Source organism: Pongo pygmaeus, chromosome 17, assembly GCF_028885625.2.
Source record: "Pongo pygmaeus isolate AG05252 chromosome 17, NHGRI_mPonPyg2-v2.0_pri, whole genome shotgun sequence".
In the NCBI taxonomy this organism is placed as follows: domain Eukaryota; kingdom Metazoa; phylum Chordata; class Mammalia; order Primates; family Hominidae; genus Pongo; species Pongo pygmaeus.
The window spans coordinates 76,813,948-76,838,978 of record NC_072390.2 but is presented as its reverse complement, the minus strand read 5'-3'; the positions used below and the strand labels follow the sequence as shown (position 1 = coordinate 76,838,978).

At 41.6% G+C, this 25,031-nt stretch overlaps 1 protein-coding gene across 2 annotated transcripts in view; it reads left to right on the top strand.

Moving 5' to 3' along the window:
* RNF152 (ring finger protein 152) overlaps positions 1 to 25,031 on the top strand; it is an 84,083-nt gene that overhangs the window by 1,415 nt on the left and 57,637 nt on the right. For both annotated transcript variants that reach the window (XM_054461276.2, XM_063653780.1), the window contains exon 2: positions 76 to 198. The gene's annotated coding sequence lies outside the window, so the exon portion shown is untranslated. The remainder of the gene's footprint in view (positions 1 to 75; positions 199 to 25,031) is intronic.

The following is a 25,031-nucleotide window of genomic DNA, read 5'->3' as shown; positions in this document are numbered from 1 at the left end:
GTCTGCCCAGGAGGGCGCTTGGATTTCCTTCTCCGCGGCGTGTATCTAACCCTTCCTGCATGTATTTCACTGCAGGCTGAAGAAAGCTCAGTCTCAATTGTGTTTCCTGCCTGTCAGCCTCTTGCCTCCTAAACGTGTACCATTTCCACTTGATGTCATCACGCAGAAGGGGTGAAAGAGACTCGGTGACAGATACAGGTAACCCCCCACGATCTGGGTAGCCGCCTGGGTGTCTCTGGGTCATTTGGGCTGATAGTGCTGGCACAGGGCTGTTTGGGTGGTTTCTGCATCAACATCGTTCCTATCTGTGAAAAGGTGTGGGGGCTGCTAAAACTCCTGGTTCAAAGAAAGAAATTGCAAATGACTTTATACCTTCCCTTTGAAGAAGCCATTGGAGGTAGGTGCAGGGTGAATTTGGGATTGTAGAAATCCCACCTGGTTTCCTTTGATGGGAATTTTGATATAATTAATACACAGGCAGTTGTATCTGAATGTGAGGTTTCCATAGATGCCTGCTTTCTTATCTGTAGTAATATATTTAGGCTTCAGTCTAGAGGTGGGGTATCCTTTGTTGAAAAGGTATCTTTGAAGGCTGATTGTACTTTTGCCCAGTGCTCTAATTGAGCACTGGTCAAATGCAGTGACCTGCTTATGAAATACTGTCTTCTGTTCCTTCATTGTAATAGTGTTTGCAATATTAAGAGAGACATGCTAGCAGTGAGTACTGGGAGGTGAAGGGAGGGCTGTTGGGGGCAGCAGAAAGAGAACAGAGAAAACAGCTTGAGTGAAGTTTCCATTTAGATAGCCATGAACCAGTAGACTCTCATTCTGGATTTTATCTTTAGGTTATTGGGGCTTTTCCAAAAACTCTGGCCTGTTCTTTTCTTTCCAAGGATAGTTCTGTTTTGATGTCAGCCTAACCAGATCTGGGGTTATCTTGATAAGAGTGCAATGAAAAAACGTAACCTTCAGACTTAGCAGGACACTCCGGCATTAGCATTTTCTCCTAGAGGGCAGAGTCCTGCGCATCCTACACTAGTAGCAGGAAATAAGAATGGTTATGGAAATGGGCTTTCGATTTTTCTTGTAGGAAGACAGATTGCTGAGGGCCAAAGGCTCCTGGTATACTCTCTTTTACACTGCAGTAGCACCTAGGTATCTGTGACAGATTCTCTCTTCACCATTTTCCTCCAAATCCCTTGAAAAATGAAGTTAAAAACTTGAAAGATTTATTATTCACCTCTAATGTAGTTTTGTTTTGGAAGGTGACTTTAAAAACATAGGTGACACTAGCATTTATCCTTCTACTACAAGCGTTCAGGAGTCACTAGTAAAAGTAGTTGAGTTATCTAGTCCCAGGTGAAACAAAGGCCAGTGCTTTGCAAAGATCAGATGAGTAATATGGTGCTAAGATAGAGGTATTTTTGACAAGTAATTTTTATGTCAGCAATAGTACAGGGTGTGTACTGTGTTGCTGCAAGAAGAAAAAACATGTGATGGGATAATAGGGAATGTAATAATGCAATAGAAACAAGGGTGTGGTTTTTTTTTTAATAGAAAGAATAAACACTTCACACACAAAATTCCACATGGCAAAACAGTAGCCTGCACATGTAAATGCACGTCCAAGAACAAATATAGCCACAGTGCAGTGTTAGGTTTCATTGTGGTTTTAAATTGTGTACAGTAATAAATCATAATAAAGTGTCCATTGATGCTTAATTTTTTTTTATATAAGAAGGAGGTTCCCCACCCTCAGATGTGTTTAGCTTTAGGCTAGAGGATCCCTAGAGGCTATTAGACTGATCTTTGCCTCCAATGTCTGCTTCCTTTCTACAATGCTCATTTATTCATTTAGCAGATGTTTATTGGCACCTGATAGATAATGGACTCTGTGATAGATAATGGACTCAAGGGGATGGGGTTGGGTATGGGGGAGACACAAAATTGAACTCCCTATAGGAAGACCTGATTCTAATTAACTTCAGTGGAAGCTCAAGAGAGGTAGGATTGGACTTCTGGGGAGAGAAAATATGGTCATCCAGCCTCGACTTTAATGCCTCTTTCATTGAGGAGCTCACTGCTTCATAAATGGCTGTTCCTGTTGTCAGAAGGTGGCCTTTTCATTGTAGTCTTTTTAGCTGAATTCCATACAGTTTGATCCTTACATTGTTGAGGGTCATTCTGTTTTCATTTCTAATTCCCTCAGAGTTGTTTGAACCCACCTATGCTGTCAGCACCCTCTGCTTTTCAAGATAGTGTTCAGTTCCTGATGAAGTTGAATTTTGAAACAAATGCTGCTTTTCCATATTATCTGATTTAGAAAACAGATTGATGGGATGCTTTTGCAGATTTTTCTCTTTTTTAAACAGTGATGTACCAGCAAGATAGGTGGGGTTATGCTGCAGTAACAAATACCTCCAAGTCTCCATGGCTAAATACAGTTTCTTTCCTTCCCATGCTGCATCCAGTGTGGTTGGCAGGTGGACCCTGCTCATCGTAGTCACTCAGGGACTCAAACTGATGGAGTCTTGGTCTTGATGTGAGCTTGCAAGATCATTGCAGCATTGGGAAGGAAATGCTGCAGGGTCTTGCTCTAGCAATTATGTGATCCTACCCAGAGGTGAGTTCCATCACTTTGGCCAGAACTGGGCATATGACCCTATTTAATCACAATTCAATATTTCTTGTGCTGAAAAAGGGAGAAGTGGATATGGGTGAGTAGCACTAGTGACTTCCACAGTGATCTGGTCTAGGTGAGGTTAGAAAATGTGTCCTATGGGACCTAGCTCAGTGCTTGGTGGGTATTGGATGTCACAAGAGTATTGATTGAATCAACAACCTGTAATTTACAACCTGTATATTTACTATTCCAACCTGTAATTTACTAATATATGGTCCTACCCCAACCTGTAATGTACTACTACTATGTTGATATGTTATTTACTAACATGGTTGTACACTGGTCATCAAATAAAATAATTATAATCCTCTCTTTGCCTATTTCAAGTGCATGTTTACTGTGAAGTGAAAGGCCATTAGGTATTTTCAAGGCTGATTCTAGGAGGTTGTGAGCTTAGCATTATGTAATAGAGAGGTGTTACTTACAGACTTTCTCTTCCTCACCATCTGCGTCTTGTTTAAGGCTTCCTGAGTTTGTTTGGAACCGCCCAGGGTAGAAAAAGAGTGGCAATGGGCCTAGGGCCACCCAGGAGGTGGCCTCCTGCAGCAGAGACCACAGGGCAACAGATAAGATCTGAAGGGGGCAGAAATGTGTTTAGGGTAACCTTGGGTCACCCTTTTGTTACTTTGATGTTTAGAAAAAGCAGTTTGGGCAAGAGGCTTTTTCTGGTCACAGGACTAGTAGAACACCCAGGGAGTTTAGGGACACTTGTGCTTCCATCAGCAACTGTATTGACTAGGAGGGTGGTGAGTTCTAAAGCCTTCCTTGCCTCACTCTCCCTAAAAAGAGTTGGATGCTATGGAATAGGCATTGCAAGGTGCTCTGGATTCAGCAGTTGGTGGCTTGCAGAGATTTTCCTTTGGGAAGAGCTGTTCACTCATATATCTTTGTTCCCATTGTGATAACTGCATGCACGGATGAGCATTTTAAAGATTTGATAAATACCTTAAGCATAAGCATAGAATTTAACAAAATGATATTGCTTTTGGTTCAGTAATCACCTTGGCAAAGTCATTTTTATAAAGATAGCTCTCCAAATAAGGAAGTAGTGTGGTAAACTATGTTCGTCTCCAAGTCACAGTGACTGAGGGGATATCAGTATCAACCTGGGGAGGTTGAGACCACCTGGCTTCATTTGAGTGATAAGATGTAGCACCCAAAGCATTTCTGAATTGGGAGATGAGCAGCTTGGAGACCAGCAGGAAGAACCAGATATAGACCATCCAAAAACCCATTCAGGGTGCCTGGGGTTGGGCTGAGGGCCAGGCACAGACTGAGGGAGAAGGAAAATGAAGCCCTGAGGGACTAGTCTTGAACTATATTTGGGAAGCCCCAAAATGCATTTCTATATTTTCTCTGGCCTCTGGGTCCCTACCACTTTAATTTCATACCCAAGTCGGCTGGTCAGGTAGAGGACACTTGCGGCGTGAAAGTGGTTTCTGGCACTGCCCATTGTGATGTCATGGAAACCGGAAAGGAAGAAGGCGTTGGTTTTCCTGCTCCTTTCCCCATGGCTTCGAGAGTTACACTGTGTGATCCAGCAGTCTGACTCCATGATTGAAATCACAATTGGGATAAAGTTGGTAGAGATGCTTCTTAATTTACAGTGGGGTTACATCCTCATAAACCCCTCATAAGTTAAAAATATTGTAAGTGGAAAATGCATTTAATACACCTAACCTACTGACATCATAGCTCAGCCTGGCCTACCTTAACTATGCCCAGAACATGCACATTAGCCTGTAAGGGGGGAAAATGATATTACAAGAAGCCTATTTTGAATTAAAGCATCGAATATCTCATGTAGTTTATTGAATACTGTATTGAAAGTGAAAAACAGATTGGTCGTATAGGCACTCAAAGTACGGTTTCTACTGAATGTGTATTGTTTTCACACCATTGTAAAGTCAAAAAATCAAAGGTCATAGGTCAAACAGTTGTAAGTAGGAAACCGTCTGTGCTTGTTACATGCTTAGGGATTTTCTATTTCTAATTGACTCACTGTCATTGTAGGATTTAAAGAGGGAGGCCTCAAATAGTGTATCTGTGACCTGCATCTCCTTTGGGTGGTTCTTGATGTCCATGATTTCTTGGCCTAGATCACGTTTGGCTGCTAAGGCCTGGACTATGTTCTTTGTGGAGTTGTGAGGGGGCTGCTTGTGATCTCCTGGGAGTGGAGAGGATGCCTTATTTACCCCTTGATGTATTAATGCCTGCATAAATAAAACTCATTGCAAACATCCTGCATGATGAAACTTACTCAAACATCACATAGACTTCCTGGTTACCTGCCTTTCATGCAAAGGAGGGGCTGAGCAAATGAAGATGTGCTGCTGGTGGGAGCAAAGTTATGAGGAAGTGGAATCTCCAAATGCTGTGTTCTGTGCTTGTATTTTCTCTTTCTACAACCTCCTCTCCCCTGCCACTAATCGCATTCCCACCTACCGAGGAAGTGTAACTTTCCTGGCTCAGTTCTGATTTAGACATCCAGATAATCACACTTTGTGCGCTCCTCACTGTGGTTTGACAAGAATTGAAGAGATTTTGGTAAAAGCTTTGACAGATACTGTGGAAATAGGGAGCATTCTTTTTTTTTTTTTTGAGATGGAGTCTCGCTCTGTCACCCAGGCTGGAGTGCAGTGGGGCATGATCTCAGCTCACTGTAACCTCTGCCTCCTAGGTTCAAACGATTCTCCTGCCTCAGCCTCTTGAGTAGCTGGGATTACTGGGATAATTTTTTCTATTTTTAATAGAGACAGGGTTTCATCATGTTGGCCAGGCTGGTCCTCGTGATCCGCCTGCATTGGCCTCCCAAAATGCTGGAATTACAGGCGTGAGCCACCACACCTAGCCAGGAGCATTCTTCTTACTATTGCTGTTCTGCTCCTTAACAGATTCACTGTTCCCCCTTAGTGACAGTTCCCACTGCCGCATCTTAGTCAAGAACCTTGTTTTTCTCTGGGCTACGACAATGTTCTTGCTCACTTTCTGGCTTTCCCACCCTCACTCCAGTTTGGAAAATGCTGTCACTCTTAGACCATTAGGCCAATTAATCGTTCATCCCCTCACTTAATAACTTTTAGTTGCCCTTGTGGGAGGAAGCTCATATTCTTTAGTTTCGCTTTTCAAGTTTTCTCCAGGTTGACCCCAAACTTCCTTTCCAACCTCGACTTTTGCTCCGCCTGACTTTAAAACTGAACATTAGCTGGGATGGTTAATCTACTGTTGCCCAAAATGTTTTTCATTGCCTCGTTCTTATTCTAGCACATTTTGTGGCCTAAAATGTCCTCTTCCTTCCTCTGCCTCTATCCTATCATCGAAGCCTCAGTTCAGCTCTGAACTCTTCTGAAAAATTTAACTTGATCATGTTAGCCTTTAGCAATTCTTTATAATCCAAAGTTCTCTGGCAAAATTGCCTCCATCTCTCATTTCATTCAACATTCATTCATTCATTCTACAAAGGGCACTTGTCATAGATTGTCTTGTATTATCAACTAAGATTGAAGTGTCTTTTTCTTTCTGTTTAATTGCAAAGAATAGAAATTCACTCAAGCTAGTTTGCGTAAAGGGAGGTGAATTGAAAGACGTCCCAGGATGTCTTGTCATCAAGCCACATCTCCCAAGAGTTCCAGTGAATAGGACCCTTCCAGTTATCACTCATCCTGGACCTGCTTAGTGCAGGAGAGGGTTGGGGGCACAGTTCCTTCCAAGGGGGCCTGTGGCTGGCTGATGTAGAAATTGTGACTTGCAATTAGCCTACAATGGGGGCAAAATCATGTAACAAAAAGCCTATTTTGTATTAAAGCATCAAATATCTCATGTAGTTTATTGAATACTGTATTGAAAGTGAAAAACAGATTGGTTGTCTAGGCACTCAAAGAGATTTCAGTTCTCTTGCAAGCTCCTTAAAGATGACTGGATGAGGCTTTACACCATTGTGTATTTGCCACCGTGTTTGTACACAGGAAGGGCTCAATAAACAAATCATTGGTGACTCTTTGACAACACAGAAAACGATTTTGACTTACAGTGATTAAAAGGAATTTTAGACCCTTTTAGCTTGAAGTCTTAAAGGAAGTTAAGAAGATAGAAACTTATTTTTAAGAGCTTCCCCTACTTGCATTAATAATGATTAAATGTTGAATCGAATTAGAATGACCAGGCTGCAGTGCGTATACCAGTGTTTGGGAGGTGAATGTTCTCAATGAGGGTCATCATTCTAACAATATTAGTTGTTATTCAAAGTCTGTTTTCCAACTTCCATTTGCCTCCTACTTTGCCCACAAAAAAAAAAAAAAAAAAAAAAAAGAAAAAGAAAAGAAAAAAAACCTCTCCTTGGTGACGTATAACAAGCAGCTTTAGGACTTTACGGCCTACCAGGCCACCCCACAATCTAAAGGAGCAGGCATTGATGCCTGGATTTGTGATGACTGGGTGTAGTTGCCCACCACTGACCGCCCCACCTCCCTTTATAATTAAAGGCTTCAATACCTTTGTGATATACATCTGTTTTACCTCCCTTCTTTTGATTTTGGAATACTCATTGACATGATAGAAACTCTTCTTTGATACTCAAAATGCTTGATTATTATGAGAGTGTTATTATGAAAGAGGGAAATATGTTCAGCTACTTGAAGAAAATGACCAGAAATATATTAATATTAAAATAACACTCTCGGCTGGGTGTGGTGGCTCACGCCTGTAATTCCAGCACTTTGGGAGGCTGAGGCGGGTGGATTACTTGAGGTCAGGAGTTCGAGACCAGCCTGGCCAACATGGTGAAATCCCATCTCTACTAAAAATACAAAAATTATCCAGGCATGATGGTGTGCACTGTAATCCCAGCTACTTGGGAGGCTGAGGCAGGAGAATTGCTTGAACCTGGGAGGCAGAAGTTGCAGTGAGTTGAGATCGTGCCACTGCACTCCAGCCTGGGCAAAAGAGTGAGGCTGTGTCTCAAACAAACAAACAAACAAACCACTCTCAGTTTGAAGGGTAGTGAATAGGGCTGAGATGAATGTCTTAGGAACCAAGTATTTGTTGTGATATTCTTTTGCAGTTGTGTTGTTCTGGGGTAGGTTTGCAAATTGCTTCCTCGAAGATTAATAATATGAGATTAGAAGTGGTTGGTGAGCACGTGGACAAATTTGTGTACTTTGGAGAATTTATCCTTTGTTGCATGAGACATTAGATTATTGCCATTTTAAGTGAGTAATAGTTAATAGTTAATTCAACCATGCAGGTAAAGAGGCGTCCTTAACTGGGATAAATACTCTATCCACTCCCACTCCTTTGCACGGGTACTTCAGAAACTGAAGGTACAGGTTCATCTATTCACCTATGATGGTGTGTAAAATAGCATTTGAAACACTGAGCATCAGGTATTTAAACCACTTATTGGGCAAACAATTGCATTCATTAAGTGTATTTTGAATGGCGGGGCACGGTGGCTCACGCCTGTAATCCCAGCACTTTGGGAGGCCGAGGCGGGCAGATCACCTGAAGTCAGGAGTTCAAGACCAGCCTGGCCAACATGGCGAAACCCCGTCTCTACTAAAAGATACAAATTAGCCAGGCGTGGTGGTGGGCACCTGTAATCCTAGCTACTCTGGAGGCTGAGGCAGGGAGAATTGCTTGAACCTGAGAGGTGGAGGTTGCAGTGAGCTGAGATTGTGCCACTGCACTCCAGCCTGGGTGACAGAATGAGACTCTGGCTCAAAAAAAAAAAAAAAAAAAAAAAAAGAATGTTGAATGCCTGTGTTTTACCTGGCATAATTCTAACAAAAATCCCTACCTTCCTGTATGTATTTAACTCATAATTAACTTGGTTTTCTCCTTTTTTTTTTTTTGTAATGGCAAAGCTAAAAGGGTAGAGAATAAAAGAAATGTATCTGATATTCTCTCAATTCTTGATACCTTAGCATATATGCCTGCCTTACATGGCTCTAATTCAGGTAAGTCACTGTGAACTGGAATTTTAAAAAGTAAGATGGGTTTGGGTTTAAATTTCACGTCTGCCACGTGACCTGAGTGCACAAGGTCTGACTGAGCTTTGTTCTTCAGCTGCAAAATGAGGGAGAACCAACCTCATTGACTTAGTGTGAGAATAGGAAAGACTTACATATAAAGTGCTTAGTGTGTTGCCCTCCACAATGTAAGACTAAATAAATGGCAGCTGTTGCTAACGTCCTTATATCCAGCATCTGCTATCCACCAATCACTGGGCTCAGTTCTGGAAATATTGGGATGAATAGGCATGGTCTAACCTGAAGAAACTCTTAAGCTAGCCAAGGAGGTGACGACGTCCAAATAACTACAGCCTTCAGCGTTTACATAGGAGTTTCTTTTACCTGTCATTATTATCAGAGTCTTTCGGTTGGACAGTCTTTGTAAAGCTTTAAGTGGCTCTGAGTTTAAAATGATAGGCCTTCTCAGGAGGAAGCGGGAAAAAGCTGGAAGCAACTGGAGGAGAGGAGTCTGAGAAAGGGTTCTGACCTAGCCCACAGGCAACCTGAGCCTTCCTTAAAGGAGATGAGTCGCCTTTCTCCTGTGGCCTCACTCTTCCCAAGTGAAATGAAGGACATCCTCTTTCTCAGGGTCTGTTTTCTTGGGAGTAGAGTGACCCCCAGATTTCCCCATGACTAAGAGCATACCTGGGTCATGGAACTTTCCATTTTAAAATAGTCCCAGAAAAATTGGGATGAGCTGGTTACCCTCCAGTCTTGTTCTGTGATTGTTGTTTGACATCCTGAAGCAGGCTTTGTGGAGATCTAACATTGTTAGTAGAGATACAACCATCCTACAAGAGAGGAGCAAACGGGGCAGAATAAGATGTGAAAAAACACTGTAGCCTTGTCCATCCCTTTATTTAGGAATCTGCTTTTTGGAATGGGATATTTATTATTATTATTAAAAAGAAGAGAATTGTTTAATAAAGGCAAGGACTCTAGTCTATACAATATAAATATAAAGTTAATGAGACCTTTTAGAAATTCTTCTTAAAAAGGGGTAGCTGCTTGGGGCCTGGTACACAGTAGAACTCAGTAAAGTCTTATTGAAATGGTGGCATCAATTTATTCTTCAGAAATACTTTTGAAAGCTGCATAGAGAAGTGCAAGGGGCCTCTGAGACCTGCATTCCAGGACAGGTTGAGGGGCTGAACACTGTGGGCTTTGAACCAGTCTGCGCCTCACTCTTCTGGGCCCTTCCATCACTCATTTGAAAGTGCACGTGTCTAGATATGCTCTGGGTTTCCTGTGCTGATATCTGAGTGTGTTTATGTATGAGCTGATGCTCTTCATGACTGTGTTTTTTTTTTTCTTTCTGGTGGAACCACATGATGCTAGCAGACAAGTTGCTTTGTCTTTTGTTCAAAGCTAGGATGCCTCTGGAATGTTCCTATGTTGTAAACATGATGGTAGTGTGGGTTGGGTGGAGGGGGGCATTGTGTACTCAGCACCCAGTGTTTTCTTTCCAAAGATTCCAGAGGGTTTTTGTGATGAGTCTGTAATACCAAGTGGGGGTTGGGAAGGGAACCAGGCCTGGCTCCACCCTATAGCAGAGATCTTAAAGATCTCAGGAGCTGGGCTCCAATTTGCCAGCATTTCCTCTCTCTCTGAGTCTCCATTACTAACATGTGGGATTGATGGAGACTGATAAGGCCCTTAGCCAAGCCACCAATTCTTCTAGTATTTAGCTGATGCCTCAAATGATAACCCTTTGTGCTCTCTTTCTCCTTGGAACCTTAGCAAATTGCCAGCAACAGTGATTAGTTTGTTGGTAGCCAGTTCTGTAACCTCATGCACAGAGCTCCTGAAGGCAATTGCCAGACACTTGCCTGCTTCTTTCCCATGTAATCATCATGCACACCAAGATACTGTATTCACTGTGTTCCTGGCAAGCCAGATTTCTTCATAGTCTATTACTTCACCGAATAAAAAGGCAAATGACTTGTTTTTGGAAGGGGAATCTTACAGGCAAACAGAATGCATTTAATAAATCGCCTTTATTTTTACACACAAAGTGCTAAATATTAGTAAAAGAGTTCGTTTCTCTGCAGATTGTACAGGCTAATCTATGCTTTGGATTTTGGATTTTTTTGGATTTTGTAATATTTGCATTACACTTAATATTCAAACATTATATTTACTGGTTGAGCATTCCACATCTGAAAACCCAAAATCCAAAATTCTCCAATGAGAATTTCCTTTGAATGTCATGTTTACACTCAAAAAGTTTCTGATTTTGGAGCATTTCGGATTTTGGATATTTGAATTTGAATGCTCAACTGTAGTTTACTTTTCTTTTTTCCAACAGAGGTGTCAGATCTATTAAAATTAATTGTTCATACACCCTACGTCTTATAACAAAACAATAAGTTATTTAAGAATTGCATCTCAAGGCAGTCCACACTGCCCTATAAGAAGACTGTTAATTAAGGAAAAATGTCTTCTCTGAGAAGGAAATAAGAATATGTCAGATTTCACCACAAATTTATTTCATCTTATTTGTAGAACTTGTGCGTGGAGATGCTAAACCCTCTCTTTGTGCTTCTTAAAATAACATTCTCTTGGGGTCAAATCTAGTTTGCAATGAAGATTGAAAACTAGATGCCATCTAGATAATTTAGAATTCCTTATAAATTAGGAAGACAGTGATAATCAATTTTGGATTCTAAACCTGAGTCAGCCTATTTCTAGTTGCTTCAGCATTCATTTGATTTCATGTCTTTGACTATTGCAAAGGGCAACAGTACTAGCTTCTGTTACTGCTTTTAGTAAAGGTGAATGTGATTTTACTGAGACAGAAACCCTATAAGTGGGTTGTTTGCCTACAATCTGCACTTCTCCTCTTCCCATCAGAGGAAGCAGTTCTGAAGAGACTCATTGTCCTCTGGGTTCTGGAGTCGGCTTCCCTCATTTTTATTTCTCCCTCGAGATTCTGACTTGTAAAGAAACAAATTTCTTCCTTTTATGAGGCTTTTTAGTGCCAGGTGACTGGTGTCGTTAGATCTAATCTATAGTACTTAACAGCTAAATACACTTTGTTTTCCCGAAGCTGATTACAGTGAAAATAAGAAAACGAGAGAGAGAAGGCTGGGCACGATGAATCACACCTAATCCCAGCACTTTGGGAGGCTGAGGTGGGTGGATCATCTGAGGTCAGATGTTTGAGACCAGCCTGACTAATATGATGAAACCCCATCTCTACTAAAAATACAAAAATTAGTCGGGTGTTGTGGCATGCGCCTGAAATCCCAGCTACTTGGGAGGCTAAGACAGGAGAATCGCTTGAACCCCAGAGGCGGAGGTTGCAGTGAGCTGAGATTGCATCACTGCACTCCAGCCTGGGCAACAAGAGCGAAACTCCGTCTCAAAAAAAAAAAAAAAAGAAAAGAAAACTAGGGAGAGAAAGACAACAGTGTGAGGGAGGAGGAGTGAGTAAAGAGAAGAATAAGGGTAAAGAATTGTGTAGGTGTACAGTATTTTAAGAATTCAATTTTAGTCAAAATGAAGAACAACTGTTGTTTACATGGTGGTGTTGGCTTCATAATTAAAAACATTTTGCCTGATGCTAATTGAAGTTGTTATTAATAATGTTTTACAAAATGACATGGAAATTTATCAGATATTTTCCTTTCCTAACTATCTTGGATTCCACAATGTATTTCATGACAACCAAAAAACAATTTGGGAGAGTGGGGGAGATAACTAGTATAAATGTAGTAGTAGATAGTGTTTATTAGATGCTTGCGTGCTTTCAGTTTAAAGTGCTTTAATCACGTTATCTGGGAGGCAGTGGAACTTGGAAAAGCCAGGTGACTTGTCCAAGGTTACGTGGCGAGTTTGTACTGGAGCTGGAACTGGGATAAGTGACCCTGGGCAGTCTGGCTTGAGTCCTTCCTCAGTTGAGCCACACTCACAACTGTGATTAGGGTTCAAAAGCATTTTGAAAACTGGTTCAGTGTAATGTAATTTAGGAAGAGATCTGAATTCTTTGCTGACCTGTCTTTGGGAACAAAGATGGACAATTTTGGCCACCCATCTGTTGAATGTGTTTGATGTTGACTTAGAGAATGGGTTGTTTGAAAGCTTGGGTGTCAAGTTTTGTTGGGAAATTTGCAGCAAGATTTCTGGCTATTACCTAAGTTTTGTCCTGTGCTAATTCAGGTTTCTGTGAAGTCAGGGTGTGAATTGTTTCTAGAAGGGCCACTTAATTGAACACCAGCATATATAGTTTTGTGAGAGATTCTGTCAGATGCTGGAAGCTTAGGATTTTTCAGAATATACTACTAAAAAGCTGTGAACAAAAAAAAAATTTTTTTTTTTGAGACGGAGTTTCACTGTTGTTGCCCAGGCTGGAGTGCAATGGTGCGATCTCAGCTCACTGCAACCTCTGCCTCCTGGGTTCAAGCGATTCTCTTGCCTCAGCCTCCTGAGTAGCTGGGGTTACAGGCATGCGCCACCACACCCGGCTAAGTTTGTGTTTTTTTAGTAGAGATGAGGTTTCTCCGTGTTGGTCAGGCTGGTCTCGAACTCCTGCCCTCAGGTGATTCGCCTGCCTCAGCCTCCCAAAGTGATGGGATTACAGGCGTGAGCCACCGTGCTTGGCTTCAAAAAAATGTTTTTACAATCCTCTCTCCCTAGTTACTGTTTCTCCCTGACCCCATACCAGAAAGTGGAATAAATCATACCCTTTTGTATTCCCATTCCTTTGTGTAGTTCCCTTTCCCTGGAACATGCTTTCTCCCTGTCCTTCCTCTCTGCCCTCCCGCAAAACATAGCATAATGATGGAAAGCTGTAAGTACCATATATACAGTCGTCCCTCGGTATCTATGGGGCACTGATTCCAGGAACCCCCTTAGAAACCAAGATGCATGTATGCTCAAGTTCCTGATATGAAATGCCATAGTTTTTGCATATAACCTATGCACTTCCTCCTGTATACTTTAAATAATCACTAGATTACTTATAAAGCCTAATACAATGTAAATGCTATGCAAATATAATGTAAACATGATGTAAATGTAAACGCAATATAAATGTACGTTGTTATACTGTATTGTTTAGCAAGTAATGACAAAATGAAGATGTCTGTGCACATTTGGTGTGGAGGTAACCATTTAGTATTATTTTTCCTGAATATTTTTGATCCATGGTTGGTTGAATCCACAGATGTGCGACCCAGATATGGAGGGCAGACTGTACTTTCTTAGATACTTCATTCCCATTTTACTTTTCCTGTTCATCCTCCTCCAGCTCCCTCAGGCTGACTTACTTTTCTTTCCATTTGTTCTTTCTAATCCCACTTACCCTGTGCGTGATAATTCTGCATATGGTTGCCTGTCCAGCTCTATTGTAAGTTCTTTAGCTGTAGGAACTGCTATCATTTGAATGTAAGTGTCCCTCCAAAATTCATGTTGGAACTTAAACCCCAAGATGATGGTGTTAAGAGCTGGGCCTTTAGGAGTTGATTAGGCCATGAAGGCTCTGCCTTTGTGAATGGGATTGATGCCCGAAGAGGCTGCAGAGAACTGCCAGGCCCTTCCATTTCTTCTGCCATATGAGGACACAACAATAAGGTGTCATCTTGGAAACGGAGGCCTCTCACTAGACACTGAATCCACTGGTGCCGTGATCTTGGATTTCTCAACTTCCAGAACTGTGAGAAATAAATATTTATTATTTATAAATCACCCAATCACAAGTATTTTGTTGTAGCAGCACAAACAGGCTAAGGCAGAAATCTTATCTTGTTCAGGAGTTTGGATGAATGAATGGAGGCTCAAACAAGCAAATGAACAAACAAATGATTAACATGTGAGTTTGTTGGGATTGCTTAGGGTGTATGTTAGTGGACAATGATGTTAGACTGGAGCATGGACCTGTGACTACCGCAGAGGCTGGCTAGATGCTCACTAGAATCTCGGCATTTTGACCTCTGGGGCTGGATAATTCTTGATTGTGGGAAGACTGTCCTGTGCAGTGTGGGATGTTTACTAGCATCCCTGGATTCTACCCACTAGGTATCAGTTGTCCCAGTTCAATCAAAGATGTCTCCAGACATTGCCAAATGTCCTCTAGGGGACAAAATTATCCCTAGTTGACAATCACTCGACTATACCACTCTCTGTACCTAGGTGGGGCCATGTGACTGGTTCTCACCAATGGGATGTATTTGGAAATGAGAGGCAGTTCAGAGTGGGATGCCTTTTCTACCCTCGTTCTCTTTCTAATCTGCTGGTCAGTTTCAAGGGTCCAGGGGAGAAGTCTGAAGTCCTAGGATATGGCAGAAAGAACCTGGGTTCCTAAGAGACCTTGTGGAGCAGATGCTCCCTGGCCAAGTGTCATTGGAATACACTGTGAAGAAGAGAGAAACCATTACTGCATTTGGTCACTCAGATTTGGGGGTGTTCATTTTGGCAGTCTACTGTCTGACTTTCCCTGACATTTGGGATGAAGAGACCTTGCTGAAGCAGCCGTGCCAGTATTCCTGGTAGTGAGTAAAAATAGAGATTCCAAACACAAAAAAAGGGACAGATTTTGTTTGTTTTTTCTTGTGCAGCATCAGCCTTATTGCAATAATTCTTGTAATTTCTATATTTTATCGGAAAATGAGATGATGATAAAATTTGTTATTCCTACCACTCTAATAATTTTGACGTGTGATTAACAAGCAGCTTTGAGCTATAAATACTTTCAGTAGAAAGTAATAAAACCTCAAGTGTACTGGCAGTTTTCATTTCACTGTGTATGTATATGTGTCTGCAACACAAGTTCAAGTTGAGATATTTGTGGCAATTTATGTATAATGCATTTTAACATTTTTTGGGAACAGTAACAGATGTGGATACCCTGCAGTCACAGCTGTTTCCCACACCATTAATAAATAAATCACTGTATAATATGACAGTCTTTGAAATGGACTCTTACATGCTTAGTCCAGCTGAATGCCATAGATTAGTGTCCTGTAAAATGCTGAACCCGAGAACTTGCTTATCAGACTAAATTCAGTGCACCATTCTAAATTTATTCTGCTGCAATCAATTGTATTTGTCATTATGTCTATGCAGAACCCCTGACCAAAATACGTAAGTCAAATGGTTTCATTTGGTGCCCATCTGGATGACAACAGCCGAGTTGTTTGTGGGAGACAATGGCTGTTTGTGGATGAGTCTTTCGATGGCTAGAAGCTTTGTGTTTGGTTCAGTGGTCTGTGTGCCTGTTCTATTTGCACAGGATTCAATCCTTTGTACAAAGAGCCACCCCAACTGAGTTTCACCATACCTGTCAGTCAAAATCCCTGTCTCCAGGAAATATAGCAAATCTGGCTTGAGGAGACAATGGTCAAGTCTCTTTTTCCAGTAAATATCCTGCTAGGTGTCTTAACTTCCAAATATCTGAGTCTAGTGTTTTGTTCCCCCATATAGAGCATTTGCACAATAGTGAGCATAAGACTGACACTTATGCCATGAATTGTGTGCCAGGCTCTAAGGGTTTTGCTTACAGTGAGTGCATACTCCTCACAGCAATCCTATGGGGGAGAGTAGACGGTTCTATTAATATCTCTATTATGTGGGTGAGGAAGTTGAAGCACAGAGAGCCTAAATGACTTGCCTGAGGTCACAAAGCAAGTAAAAGCCAGAGCTGAGATGAGAACCTAGTCTGGACATCTCTAGAATTGATGCTGTAAGCCACTGTAGTATGCTGCCACAGCCTTGTCATTGTGTTAAAGAGATGTGTTTTCTCTGAGATCTCCTATATTTTCATGACTTTGACTAACATCTGTATATGATGCTTAAAAAGAGTTGTTGATATTACTGCTTAATTTTTGTGTGGGCTGAGTGTACTTTCTCAACTTCATTGTCAGCTGGCGCTCTTGTATCTTCCTTAACTCTTGGCATAATGCTTCTATATCAGAAAGTAGTTCATTAGCATGTTAATTTGGTTATTTTTATACCAAGATGCTCCTTTAGAAGGTTACCCTGCAGGAGTAAGAACATGTGTACAAAGGGACGCAATTGTCAGGTGGTATAGGAATGAAATGGTAGTGGAATTCAGAGGATTCAGAATGCCTTCACAAAAAATGTAGTATTTGACAATGCCCGTGAAGGGTAGACAGTAATTGTCTGGACACATGGCAGTGAGGAATGGCATTGGTGACAGCATGGGGGTAGGTGGCTCCTGTCTTCCAGACAGTGAGTAATGCTTTATGACTGGGACTGGTAGTATGGGAGTATGGGAGTAGGAATAGTATGAAAAAGGATTGGAAAGGTTGGTGGGAGGGAGACTTAGGGATTTATTTGACAGGAAGCCATTGATGGTTTCGGGACTGGAGGAGGATATGGTCATAAAGCTGTGTTTTTAGAAGCTTAATCTGGCAGTCATCAATATGGATTGGAGCAGGAAGGGATGAAGGTGGGGAGACCATGGAGGTGGGTGGGGGAGGTCCAGAGATGTAATGAAGACCTGAGCCCTTGGGGAGGGTGGCAGGAATGGGAGGGTGAATCAATGCGAGAGACATTTCAGAGACAGAACTAGTAGCAGTTCGGAGATTAATTGAATGAGTGGTGAGGCATACACAGGTTTTCAAGTCTGAGGTATTGGGTAAATAATGGTAACAGATATAAAATTGCAGGGAAAAAAACAGATTTGGGAGAAATTAAGAGTTTGCTTTAGAGACAGCATTGAGTGGACAGGTCAGAGCTGTACCTTTGTAGGTAATCCATGCCCGAATGGTCTTTATGAATGTGAGGCTTAAACACCTTGCCACCAGGGAGAGAAGCCCTCTAAAGAGCTGACCATGTAAAGGCATAGGTCTGAAGGATTGTAGGAACGAAGAAAAAAGATTTGTTTTCTGGAACAGAGGACACTTGCATGCACTGACAATTAAATTTGATGTCTTATTAAATTTGATGTCTTATTAAATTTGATGTCTTATTTAAAGTTAGGATGTAGCTTAACTTATATTTATTATTCCCAAATTGGTTATGATTTCAACTGGATTTAAAATATTGAAAAGATTTTACAGACAGTGCTTAAGGACTGTTCCATATAGGACCCTGTCTGGAATATTGGGAATCTGTTTGGAAGATCCCTTCTCATACAAATTAGTTAACTCATTAGCCTCCAGGTGTTACCCAAGTTGTTGCCTAATTTAGAATGCCTGCCTTCCCTTTGTTCCTCTATCCTATTCAAACCCTAACTCTTCCTTCAATACCCTGTTCAGATCTCATATCTGAATCCCTGATTCCATTGGCCTTTGCTGCCTCCAACATCTTGCAGACCATGGCATATCCCTGGGGATGGCCAGGTGCTGGCCAGTGATGCAGGTGGGTCTTTGAGGGCTGGGCTTATTCATCTTTGCATCTCAAGCATCTTACTTTTTTTTTTTTCACCAGGTCAGCATAAAGAGTGTTTAAGGTCTGTACCCAATAAAGCGAAACTTCATCTAAGTTGTAAAAAACCCCAGCTGAAATAAAATACACTATGGAAATGACTTCAATATCCTGAAAACACAATAGCTAAGAACCAGACTGGGATTAGATACCCCACTATGCTTAGCCCTAAACCCTAGTAGTTAAATTAACAAAACTATTCACCAGAGAACTACAAGCCACAGCTTAAAACTACTTGGCGGTGCTTTATATCCTTCTAGAGGAGCCTATTCTATAATTGGTAAACTCTGATATACCTCACCATCTCTTGCCACTCAGCCTATATACCACCACCTTCAGCAAACCCTAAAAAGGCCTTAAAGTAACCACGAGAACTGTTATGTCTCTTTCTAGTTCTGCCTCCTTAAGGACTGCGGTGATCTAATACTTTTTAAAATAGTCCCACATTATTTTGAATGTGATTTCTTCAGTGGTCCTGGTTGGTTGATTGAGGGCTGTTTCATCAAGAAACGTTATTTCCACTCTGTGCACGCTAACTACACTTTGGTAGCTTAATCCTGTATCTGTAATCAGAAATACAATATGTTGGCTATCACCAATGACTTGGTTTGTATTTGTCTGCTTTTCAAAAGACATTGACTACTTTGATGGATTCTTCTCTTTGGTCAGTTCATGCGCTGTTAAACTGCGGCAGCGAGGAGGTAATATTAGGGGAAATTATTATGTCATTTTGCCTTTGGTTTTATCTAAGATGTCAGGGTAGCTTTTCAGGAACTGAAATACACTCAAGCCCAAACAAGTAAAACAGTAGTAAAGTATGAAATTAGTTCTTATATTTCTAAAATTAAATTAATTAAAGTACACTTATTATAGTATGAAGAATGATCATGAATAAACAGAATGAAACTATGCTTATTAAGATAAATTAGGAAAATACTTTAGAGGATGCAAGGGGTTTACTTTTCCTTTTATGAGATTTGTTTACTAATAAAATTTCATCTCCATCAGCCTCAACAAACGCCCAGTAATTATTACCGATTAGCTAAGATCTGCTACCCTGGACTTGGACTGTTCCAATTTCTCGTAAAACAAATCCACTTTCCTTAGGTTGTGGGGAAAGAAGTGTTATTTCCTCAGAAAATATGTCAGGTAAACTGATGTTTATAATGGACTTTTGAACAATTAGAGTTCACTATGTGGGCAGAAAAAAAACAAATGGTGGTGGTAACCTCACTGCTGTAAGATGTGAGGCCTGCCCGTGTTTAAGAATGGAGACTAAGGCTGGGGGTGGTGGCTCACGCCTGTAATCCCAGCACTTTGGGCGGCCAAGGTGGGTGGATGACCTGAGGTCGGGAGTTCAAGACCACCCTGACCAACATGGTGAAACCCTGTCTCTACTGGAAATACAAAATTAGCCAGGCGTGGTGGCGTGCCTGTAATCCCAGCTACTTGGGAGGCTGAGGCAGGAGAATCGCTTGAACCCAGGGGGCGGAGGTTGCAGTGAGCCGAGATAGCGCCATGGCACCCCAGCTTGGGCAGCAGAGCGAAACTCTGTCTCAAAAAACAAACAAAAAAAAGAAAGGAGACTGTAAAATTTTGAGTACAATTTTAAATATTAAATATCTCTGATATTTGTACTTATGTAAGTTAAAAAAATTGCTGATATACTTGGCAATAATTAACTTTTAAGCATTTTGTGAAACTTGGCAGAAGTTACCCAATTTCATTCTCATAATAATTAGGAGTAGGTTCTGTCTTTGCCCTGTATTTTTTGATGGGCAGACAGAAAGCACAGTGAACTTAGTAGCTTGCTCAAGATTGTGCTAGCAAGTGGCAGAACCGGGACAGAACCCCAAATCTGGTAAGTAGAAGCATTGATATGTTGTAGTCCATTAAAATATATTAATCTTTCAAAATTTTGCAGTAAGTTATTGAAAAGTACCAACAAAAGGAAGCTATTATCAGAAACAAAATAAACTAATAATAAACATCTTTAGAGTAATTATTTGCTCACTACAAAAATGAGCATGGTATTAAAAATGAAATAGTAAAAATTTTAGAGTTTTAATTTCACTCATGGTGTACTTTAGTAATAATAGAGTTGTAAAATCTTATTATGGCTGTTTTGTTTCTATACCAGAAATTCATCTGGAAATTATAGCACAACAAATAGCTGCAAAAATCATGATGGTAGTGATTATATCAATGACATAGTTGTGGAAGAAGAGAATAATGAGGTTATTTTGAGGGAAGTCCACTACAGTAGGATAGCAAATGCTTTTCAAATGTAGGGCAAGCCAGAAGGGAAAGAGGCCTAACTTTGGGTTTATAATATATCATGAAAACGGGGGGTTGGGAGAGGGGCATGGTTTCATGAATATTTGGTGATTAAAAATTGGACTGCAAGGAGTTAATTTCGAATTTTTAACCAGACATTTTCAAGCTTGTTAGCAATAGTTTTGGCTCTGATAGTAAGATTTTTAAACAAGCATTGTTAGTCTCTAGCCTGTTGCTCTATGAAGTTTCCACCTCTAGGACTGGAAGGAACTTCAACGATCAGGTTTGCTACCTGATGTGGTTTGGATCTATGTCCCCACCCAAATCTCATGTTGAATTGTAACCTCCAGTGTTGGAGGTGGCGCCTGGTGAAAGGTGATTGGGTCATGGGGGTGGATCCTTCATGATGGTTTAGCACTATCCTTTTGGTGCTGTTCTCCTGATAGAATTCTCATGAGACCTGGTTGTTTAAAAGTGTATAGCACCTCCCCCAACCCTTGGTCCTGCCGTGTAAGATGCCTGTTCCCACTTTGCCTTCCACCATGTTTGTAAGTTTCCTGAGGCCTCCCCAGAGCTGAGCAGATGCCAACATCATGCTTACTGTACAGCCTGTGGAACCATGAGCCAATTAAGCCTCTTTTCTTTATAAATTACCCAGTCTTGAGTATTTCGTTATAGCAATGTGAGAATTGACCCATATACTGCCCTTAATATAGGATCCTTTCTTGGAGGCTCCCTCACAAGTAGTTTTAGTTGTTGCCATGAAGATACGTAGCTATCAGAGGCTTACTACCTCTCAAGTAAATTGCTCTTGTTTTATAGTTGGAAAACCTGAGACTAAAAGAGGTAACTTGATAGATCAAGGGCTCTGCAGCTCCGAGGTGGGCCATGAGTTGTCCCTACCAGAACAAGCCAGGCTGTTCATGCTCCAAAGCCCAGCCTTACCTTCTGAAGTCTTGGCATTGGGATACCATGAACCACTGCCATACAATCCCACAACCTGCAGAATAGCCTGGTTTTACCATTAGAGAGTCATTTCTTAATGATGTGGTGAAAACAGCATGAATTTTGTTCATTTGGTCAGCTGAGGGCAATAACCCTTCTGTTTATTATCAGCCCTGTGATCCTAAGTAAATTACTCAGCCTTGCTGACCCTCTGTGTTCTGGTTTAAGATGAGACCAGTAATATCTATCTCGAGAGGTCATGGAGATGATGAATCCTGGTAATTGATGTGTTGGAGCACTTGCAAGGTATCTGGTGCTGTTTTAAGTATTGTATATGTGTTACCTAATTCTCAGAATAGTAGTCTAAGGTGGGAATCCAGAGGCAGGACCAGAGAAATGAAATGATGTGTCTGAGTCCAGAAGCTGGTAGGTGGACAATTCAGGGTGAATCAATTCCCTTCTGTTTTTTTTGGGGGGTTGGGAGGGAGGTGGGTGGGGGTGGGAGGCGGTTCACTGTCTGTGAGTCCTATCCTAAACTGGCAGTGCCCTTGTGAAAGTAACACACACACACCTCCGAGAGGTTGTAGTAGCCGATGATTTGAATCGAAGCCTAAGGTAAAAGCCTCTATCAGAAAATACAAATGCTTCTAGTAAATTCTAATAGCCTCTCTGGGAAGCAGGTGCAGGGCCTTGGGGTGCCATTATCAGGATGGGGTCGGGGATGTCTGATGGAGGGAATATGGAAAAGACTAAGGTGGCACATTATCTATTCAGCTGGGCTGAACTGATTTGGGGCTGGAATCATGGGTGCGATGTGTGTGATGGGTTAGGAGTCAGGTGGGCATCAGAGGTTGAGAAGGAGTTAGGGGAACAGAGAGAAACAGGGACGCTCAGTTTCCCCTGAACTGTTTTGCCTGGACTGGAGCCTTATGTGGGTTTCACTTCCTTTCTTCCTGGGCCCAAAGAAGTGAGGTCCATAAACCATAGTAGGAAAATAGGACCTCGATCCTTTTTCTTTCTTGGTTAACCTTGAAAGAACTCCCCTTCTCCCTGCATCCTAAAAAAGGAGAGGAAGAATGCCCTGATGGAAAACCTACAGGGGGTAGCTTTCAGAATTCATGCTTGGCCAAGAGGCAAACAGCATAGCGGGCTTTGGAACCACAGAGTTGGCAGGGATTTGAAGTCTTCTCTTGAGGGACAGCAAGCTAGTAGGTAAGGTGACAGGCGTGGTCTCCCCTTTCTTCCTGGAGTGGAAAAAATCCGCAGCAGGGGAGAGCCCAGAGTAAGAAAATACTACGTGGGAGATGAGGACAGGAAATGCATCAGACATGAAGATTTCCATGCCTGTGTGTGTTTGCAGTAATCAATCCCACCTTCAGGGGCTGGGATCAGGAGAACCTGTTTCTCTTTGGAGTGCAGAGGCCACGTCACAGCTGCAATGGGATTTGACCACCAAAAGCTTCCTGCTGTGCTTTCCACACCCCCACCCCGACACAGCTTCTTTATAATCCTAAAAGCAGGCTATTCGTGATAAATGTGGGTGCAGGAACGTAATATTTCCATGTTTTCAAATTATTTCTTTCCAAGAGAGCGTGAGGTTTGGAATAAATGGAAATACTTTTTTTATGGTATAACAAGTTATATGGTGACTTGCCTGTCTTTTCCTTCATGGATAAAAATCAGGGTCAACAAGCCCAATGTAAAAGCCTCTGTCAAGGAATACAAATGCTTCTAGCAAATCCTAGTAACACTGTTTCTCTCATAGTTTCCTGTCCAAAGCGCATCTTTTTATCAACTTTCTTATTTTTCTTTACATCATTGTTGTGCCAAGTTCATGGATGCATAAAAGCTGAGGAAGTTGGTGGGTAATTGGCTTGTGTGAGTTTATGAAGATGATAAGCTTCCAGGTGTGTGCGTGTGTGCGCGTGCATGTGTGTGTGCCCACTCAGTTGCATGAGTTTTCCTTTTCATTCATTTACTGGACATTCATTTACTTTGAAGTTCCTTCTAAAACCTGTACTTATTCAAATGATCTGTGGTGTCTTCCCGGCACCCTCCTGGATCAGCTAAGTTCTTGATGCCAAACTTTGCTGCATCCTTTATTGAAGGTGTGAGTGTAAAGTAAACCTAAACAAATGGAAATAACACAAAAGTTTGTGTTCCTTTATCAAGTGGGTCTCTGGGTGTTCACCTTTAGTGCTGTCTGTGGTGAGGTGACAGGGCATTCCACATTTAGTTCTTTTCCAGTAATAGAATCTCTTGTCAGGTGCAGGAGACAATACCTCCATGGCCCACGTTTATTTGGAAGTAGGGGTTGTTTTTATGTATCCTAAAAGATGAATCTTGGAGACCAGTTTTCTTTGAACACTTGAGTTGCTTGGAAGTATGATTGGAAGAAGGCCCCTGACAGCTTTTGCCCCCACCTGGTGATTTTGTGGAGTTAGCAGTTGAAATTTGAGGATAGACATTCCCTATTTCTTTGGATTTTACTAATTAGGGTTTTGTGGTCAGTGAAATGATTAAGACTGGGATTTCCTTTAGCTCATCCTACTTAAAGAGACATGGTGAACTTAGGAAATTTTATATAACAATCGAGGTTACCTCTGAGATGTTAGAATATTCTCAGAATCTTTTCTGATAACCTCAAATGCTTATGAAAAACCTGTGTTCTTAGAAATGGTGAATGCTTTTTAGTTACTCTAATCATGAAACTGGGAAGCCTAAGAACCTCAAGTATAGGCAATTTGTTGTCCATTTGATTTTAAGTCATCTATGAAGATGTGTGGATGCTGCTGGTCTTTTCGCACTATTGCCTTTGTAATGCCTGCTCCTGACTTGACTACATGCTCCCCTGCTCTGTCTTTCCGCCACATAACTACAAGGCACACTACTGATTTATGCTTTTCATTCATTTCCTGGACATTCATTTACTTCGAAGTTCCTTCTAAAACCTGTACTTATTTTTTATTTGTTATTATTTTTTTTGAGACGGAGTCTTGCTTTTGTTGCCCAGGCAGGAGTGCAATGGGCGATCTTGGCTCACTGCAACCTCTGCTTCCCGGGTTCATGAGATTCTCCTGCCTCAGCCTCCTGAGTACCTGGGATTACAGGCTCCTGCCACCACACCCGGCTAATTTTTGTACTTTTAGTAGAGACGGGATTTTACCACGTTGGCCAGGCTGGTCTCAAACTCTTGGGTAATCCACCTGCCTTGGCCTCTCAAAGTGCTGGGATTACAGGCATGAGCCACTGCACCCGACCTAAAACCTGTACTTATTCTAATGAGCTTGGTGGCTTCCCAGTGCCCTGCAGGATCAGCTGAGGGGCGGCTGGGCTGGGTTTACCTCTGTCCTGTGGTCTCTGAACGGATACTGAGCAGTGTAGCTGCTCTTGAGACTTGGAATAAGCTGGGAGGAAAAGAGAAATATTGGGACATATTATTAACATGCTTTTAAACATCCCTGAAACATAACACAGATATATGCTGTAAGTCTACAGCAACACCTGAAGGCCAGCCTCTACAGTGGGTAGCTTGTTCTGAGTGCCTGTGCTGGCTACGAGGAAAATGACTGGAGAGAGGAGCCAGGAAAAGTCCAGCTGCACACATTACCATGAATCTCCTCGGACAGCTTTCTAAGTGAGGAGCTGGGGTATCTGAATTGCCCCTAGGAGGCTCGTTAAGTTCTAAGAAGGTGAGCAAAATTGATTTAATATATTGTTTGTGTCAG